At 39.3% G+C, this 6,392-nt stretch overlaps 1 pseudogene; it reads right to left on the bottom strand.

The window, feature by feature from the left end:
• Window positions 1-4,074: 4,074 nt before the first annotated feature.
• Window positions 4,075-5,023, bottom strand: LOC102971035 (annotated as a pseudogene).
• Window positions 5,024-6,392: the final 1,369 nt, after the last annotated feature.

Here is a 6,392-nt window from a genome sequence, read left to right as displayed (position 1 = left end):
TCGCAAATCAATCAACGTGATACATCACATTAATAAAAGAAAAGATAAGAACCATATGATCCTGTCAATCGATGCAGAAAAGGCCTTTGACAAAATTCAGCAACCTTTCTTAATAAAAACCCTCGAGAAAGTCAGGATAGAAGGAACATACTTAAATACCATAAAAGCCATTTATGAAAAGGCCACAGCTAACATCATCCTCAATGGGGAAAAACTGAGAGCTTTTTCCCTGAGATTAGGAACACGACAGGGATGTCCACTCTCACTGCTGTTGTTTAACATAGTGTTGGAAGTGCTAGCATCAGCAATCAGACAACAAAAGGAAATCAAAGGCATCAAAATTGGCAAAGATAAAGTCAAGCTTTCGCTTTTTGCAGGTGACATGATATTATACATGGAAAATCTGATAGACTCCACCAAAAGTCTGCTAGAACTGATACATGAATTCAGCAAAGTTGCAGGATACAAAATCAATGTACAGAAATCAGTTGCATTCTTATACACTAATAATGAAGCAACAGAAAGACAAATATAGAAACTGATCCCATTCACAATTGCACCAAGAAGCATAAAATACCTATGAATAAATCTAACCAAAGATGTAAAAGATCTGTATGCTTAAAACTATAGAAAGTTTATGAAGGAAATTGAAGAAGGTATAAAGGAATGGAAAAACATTCCGTGCTCATGGTTTGGAAGAATAAATATTGTCAAAATGTCAATACTACCCAAAGCTATCTACACATTCAATGCAATCCCAATCAAAATTGCACCAGCATTCTTCTCAAAACTAGAACAAGCAATCCTAAAATTCATATGGAACCACAAAAGGCCCCGAATAGCCAAAGTAATTTTGAAGAAGAAGACCAAAGCAGGAGGCATCACAATCCCAGACTTTAGCCTCTACTACAAAGCTGTAATCATCAAGACAGCATGGTATTGGCACAAAAACAGACACATAGACCAATGGGATAGAATAGAAACCCCAGAACTAGACCCACAAACGTATGGCCAACTAATCTTTGACAAAGCAGGAAAGAACATCCAATGGAAAAAACACAGTCTCTTTAACAAATGGTGCTGGGAGAACTGGACAGCAACATGAAGAAGAATAAAACTAGACCACTTTCTCACACCATTCACAAAAATAAACTCAAAATGGATAAAGGACCTGAATGTGAGACAGGAAACCATCAAAACCCTAGAGGAGAAAGCAGGAAAAGACCTCTCTGACCTCAGCCGCAGCAATTTCTTACTTGACACATCCCCAAAGGCAAGGGAATTAATAGCAAAAATGAACTACTGGGACCTAATGAAGATAAAAAGCTTCTGCACAGCAAAGGAAACAACCAACAAAACTAAAAGGCAACCAACGGAATGGGAAAAGATATTTGCAGATGACATATCGGACAAAGGGCTAGTATCCAAAATCTATAAAGAGCTCACCAAACTCCACACCCGAAAAACAAATAACCCAGTGAAGAAATGGGCAGAAGACATGAATAGACACTTCTCTGAAGAAGACATCTGGATGGCCAACAGGCACATGGAAAGATGCTCAACATCGCTCCTCATCAGGGGAAAACAAATCAAAACCACACTCAGACACCACCTCACACCAGTCAGAGAGGCCAAAATGAACAAATCAGGAGACTATAGATGCTGGCGAGGATGTGGAGAAATGGGAACCCTCTTGCACTGTTGGTGGGAATGCAAATTGGTACAGCCACTCTGGAAAATAGTGTGGAGGTTCCTCAGAAAATAAAAAATAGACCTACCCTATGACCCAGCAATAGCACTGCTAGGAATTTACCCAAGGGATACAGGAGTACTGATGCATAGGGGCACTTGTACCCCAATGTTTATAGCAGCACTCTCAACAATAGCTAAATTATGGAAAGAGCCTAAATGTCCATCAACTGATGAATGGATAAAGAAATTGTGGTTTATATACACAATGGAGTACTACATGGCAATGAGAAAGAATGAAATATGGCCTTTTGTAGCAACATGGATGGAACTGGAGAGTGTGATGCTAAGTGAAATAAGCCATACAGAGAAAGACAGATACCATATGTTTTCACTCTTATGTGGATCCTGAGAAACTTAACAGAAACCCATGGGGGAGGGGAAGAAAAAAAAGGTTAGAGTGGGAGAGAGCCAAAGCATAAGAGACTCTTAAAAACTGAGAACAAACTGAGGGTTGATGGGGGATGGGAGGGAGGGAAGGGTGGGTGATGGGTATTGAGGAGGGCACTTTTTGGGATGAGCACTGGGTGTTGTATGGAAACCAATTTGACAATAAACTTCATATATTGAAAAAAAATAAAAATTAAATAAATAAATAGAAATTAAAAAAATAAATATAACTACAATTCTTTATACTCTGCTTTGATAATAAGGGTGGGAATCATGAAACACAATTATCATTTGCCAGCTGGTTCCCTGCTATGTTCTGTTAATTGGAATATGATAGAAGGAAACTGGAAGCTACTAAAAGGATGAGTATCCCAGCATGTTTGCTTGTGATTCCTGTCAATGCCACACAACAATGCCAATATCACTGGTTCTTCCTTCTAGTTTTATTTCTTCCCAATACTCCCAGCAAAATCTCATCACGCTTCCTCAGAAGAAACAGAACCAGACATCAGTGGGGTGCGTCTCAAGGGTTTGAGTCTCAGGTCCATGAGGGGTCCTCCTCTGTGCTCCTGAAGCATGAGCTACACTATGAAGTGCCTCTTCACAGGGGTGTGAGTCTTGGATCTATGTGGTCTGTTCTCTTGGCTCCTGAGGTACTACAATCAACAGGACAGCACCTTTCCATAAGGGGTCTGAGTGTCAGTTCGGGGAAGACCTTCACCATGCTTCTAAGTTTTCAATACTTCAAACTCCTATCTTTGTTCCCACAGACATAAAGGTGGAAGTGATACCCTGCAGTTACTATCTCTATTATTTCTGTATTCCCTTTGTGCCTTCAGTCCACCTATACTTGTTTATCTTGGATTAAATACTCCCAGTGTTAACGACTGATATAACTTCTGTCTTCCTATCCAGAACATGATTAACATACCCACTTTAATCTTCCTTGAAGAGAAAGCCCAAACATAGCATCACAAATCCAAACAGATTAAAATATCTCTGCATCTGGTTCCTGGTACTCTTGAGATTATATTTGCCAAAAACAAAAACAGATTTATTAAGCATTAAGCATGACATTAGTACTTCTGAAAAAACCATACAGACTGAAGTTGAAGTAAGAAGAGTTATTTTTCATAGGATGTTTGTGCTATAAATATTTCCTGAAGATCTAGGGGAAAGTAAGAATATCTGACCAAAAAGTTCAGGTTACTGACAAAGCAATAAAACATGTATTGATGATAATACTAGCTATTATATTAAAGGTTATAGAAGTCAGAGGCAGAGAAAAAGTAAAATATTTGGAATGATTCCATAACCATGGGCAATGCCAATTTTATGTGCCAGATTTAGATAATAAAATTCAGTAACAAGCTATTGTTAACACACTTTTTATTCCCACCTTCTTATTTTTTTTTTTTAATGTTTATTTATTTTTGAGACAGAGAGAGACAGAGCATGAGCGGGGGAGGGTCACAGAGATGGAGACACAGAATCTGAAACAGGCTCCAGGCTCTGAGCTGTCAGCACAGAGCCCGATGTGGGGCTCGAACTCACGGACCGCGAGATCACGACCTGAGCTGAAGTCAGACACTTAACCGACTGAGCCACCCAGGCGCCTCTCCCACCTTCTTCTTTAAAGCAAACAAAAAAAACAACTCCACATTTGAAATCCAAACTGGGTCACTCTGGTTATCTCAGTAATTGAACATCTTTCATCTTAAATGAACAAATTTTAATATCATTGTGGCTGAGGAAATAATAGGTAGATAATTTTAGCCTAAATTTCTCTCTTAGCCCATGGTCTTCTTATTTAAAACTAAAGTGATCTTTTGGGATGTTGTTATCCCAAGCACGAGTCTCAGCATTTTAACTTCTATCAGTGGCATTTTACTCATCTATACAATAACAAAGAATAGAAAACATTGAAAAACCCATCTATTCTTTTGTTGCACTGAGATGGAGAACTTTCAGCACAGCCCTGCGTATCTGTTTGTTCTTCACACTGTAGATGATGGGGTTCAGCACAGGGGGATTAACAGGTAGGTATTGCCAACCAGGATATGTACATAAGGTGGAGCCCATTTCCCAAATCTGTGAACAAAGGACAGACTAATCAATGGAATATTGAATACAGCAACAGCCCCAATATGGGAGATACATGTGCTGAAGGCTTTCTTCCTCTCTTTCAAAGATGCAATGCTGAGGACAGTCTTAACGATTAACAAGTTAGAAAAAATAATGAAGACCGAGTCTACCCCAGCAGTGGTGATCAGGGCTGTGAACCCCACTGCACTATTGATCCTGGTGTCTGTGCACGAGAGCTTCATCACGTCAGGGTAGAAGCAGTAGGAGTGGTGGAGCACATGGCTGTGGCAAAAGGGCAATCGTTTAAGAAGCAACACCATAGGAGTCTGGATTAGTGCCCCCTGGTGATGATTGCTATTCCAATCTGTGCTATTTTAAGCTCAGTTAAGATAGAAGCATTTCTAAGAGGATTAGAGATGGCCACAAAACGGTCAAAGGCCATGGCCAACAGCACTGAGGACTCCATGACAATGTAAAGTTGAATGAAAAACATCTGTGACAGGCAGGCATTAAAGCTGATCTCCCTGGCATCAAACCAGAATATACCCAACATGGTGACCAGGGTAGATATGGACAGGCCGAGGTCAGTGGTGGGCAGCATGGAGAGGAAATAATACATGGGTTCGTGGAGGCTGGGCTGAGTGACAATGGCAAAGAGAATCAGGCTGTTTCCCGAGAGGGTGGTTATGTAGAGAAAGCAGAAAGGAATGGAGATCCAGGTGTGGAAGACTTCCAACCCAGAAACATCAGTTAGTAGGAAAATGATGGACATAGCTGTGGTATTCTGGAAAGTTGACATGTTGAACTCAAACTGCAGAATCTTATCATGAATAGCCTGCAATGATCAATTGCATTTCTTTATAATGAATTCAACCTGAAATTAATTATTTCACCAGGTAAACATTTATAAGAGATAGTATCTATATTATAGAAAGAGCTTATGAAGATTGGTTAAAAAATAAAGAAAACTAAGGCCACATCTAATAGAGAAGCAGAAAACAGGAAATGAACAATTATGTGAGGATATAGAATTTGTATATAAACAAATCTAGCAATGATCCATCTTATTTAAATTCATTGCCTTTTAAGTGGATTGCACCCATCACTTACTTTATGTGGTAGGCAGTCAAGAAATATTTTTTGAGAGGTGCCTGGGTGGTTCATTTGGTTAAGTGGCCGACTTCAGCTCAGGTCATAATCTCACGGTCCGTGAGTTCAATCACATGTCAGGCTCTGTGCTGACAGCTCAGAGCCTGGAGCCTGCTTCAGATTGTGTCTCCCTCTCTCTGCCCATCCCCCACTCACACTCAATCTCTCTCAAAAATAAACATTAAAAAAAGTTTTTAAAAAAAGAAATATTTTTTGAAATGTATATGTTGTGTTGTATGAAATCTTAGATAAACAACAAACAGTATATACAGGGATTCTGATATAATAAATAAAGTAAGTTGGCTTCTGGGGGCCAAAAAAAGGAATGCTCTCATCTCCTGGATACTTTCTTTCAATCAAGTTGAATATCTCCAAACATAAAAATAGCCAACATTTTTTTGGGGTGCCTGGGTGGCTCTGTCGGTTAAGCGGCCGACTTCGGCTCAGGTCATGACCTCACGGTCCATGAGTTCAAGCCCTGTGTCGGGCTCTGTGCTGACAGCTCAGAGCCTAGACCCTGCTTTGGATTCTGTGTCTCCCTCTCTCTGACCCTCCCCCATTCATGTTCTGTCTTTGTCTCAAAAATAAATAAACCCTAAAAAAAAATTTTAAAAAATAGCCTACATTTTTTGAGCCCCTACTATCTGTTAGTAGTTGTGAAAATATTCTGTATGAACCTACAGTTTCTTTGCAATACCATAACTTGAACTGTACCTAATTAACTTTTGTACTACATACCTAGTGTAAGCCATCAAGACAATTACAAACAGAACTGTTTGAATATAGAGGGTCTCAAAGTAAGTACTGTGGACATTTTGATGTTACAAATTTTTATTTGGCATCCCAAATCAATTTTTTGGGCTGCATATTCTATTTTTTGATGCATTCAAGCATTGACTGATATATTTACTGGCTAAGATACCCACACGATAAGATATTAAATATGTGTGCCTGAACTTTCCATCCCTAAAGTAATAATGATATGCATACTCCATAGAATTATTACCAGGATTAAATTA

Source organism: Panthera tigris, chromosome D1, assembly GCF_018350195.1.
Source record: "Panthera tigris isolate Pti1 chromosome D1, P.tigris_Pti1_mat1.1, whole genome shotgun sequence".
Lineage (NCBI taxonomy): Eukaryota > Metazoa > Chordata > Mammalia > Carnivora > Felidae > Panthera > Panthera tigris.
Note: the sequence above shows the minus strand (reverse complement) of the source record. Positions and strands in the feature narration are given on the sequence as shown.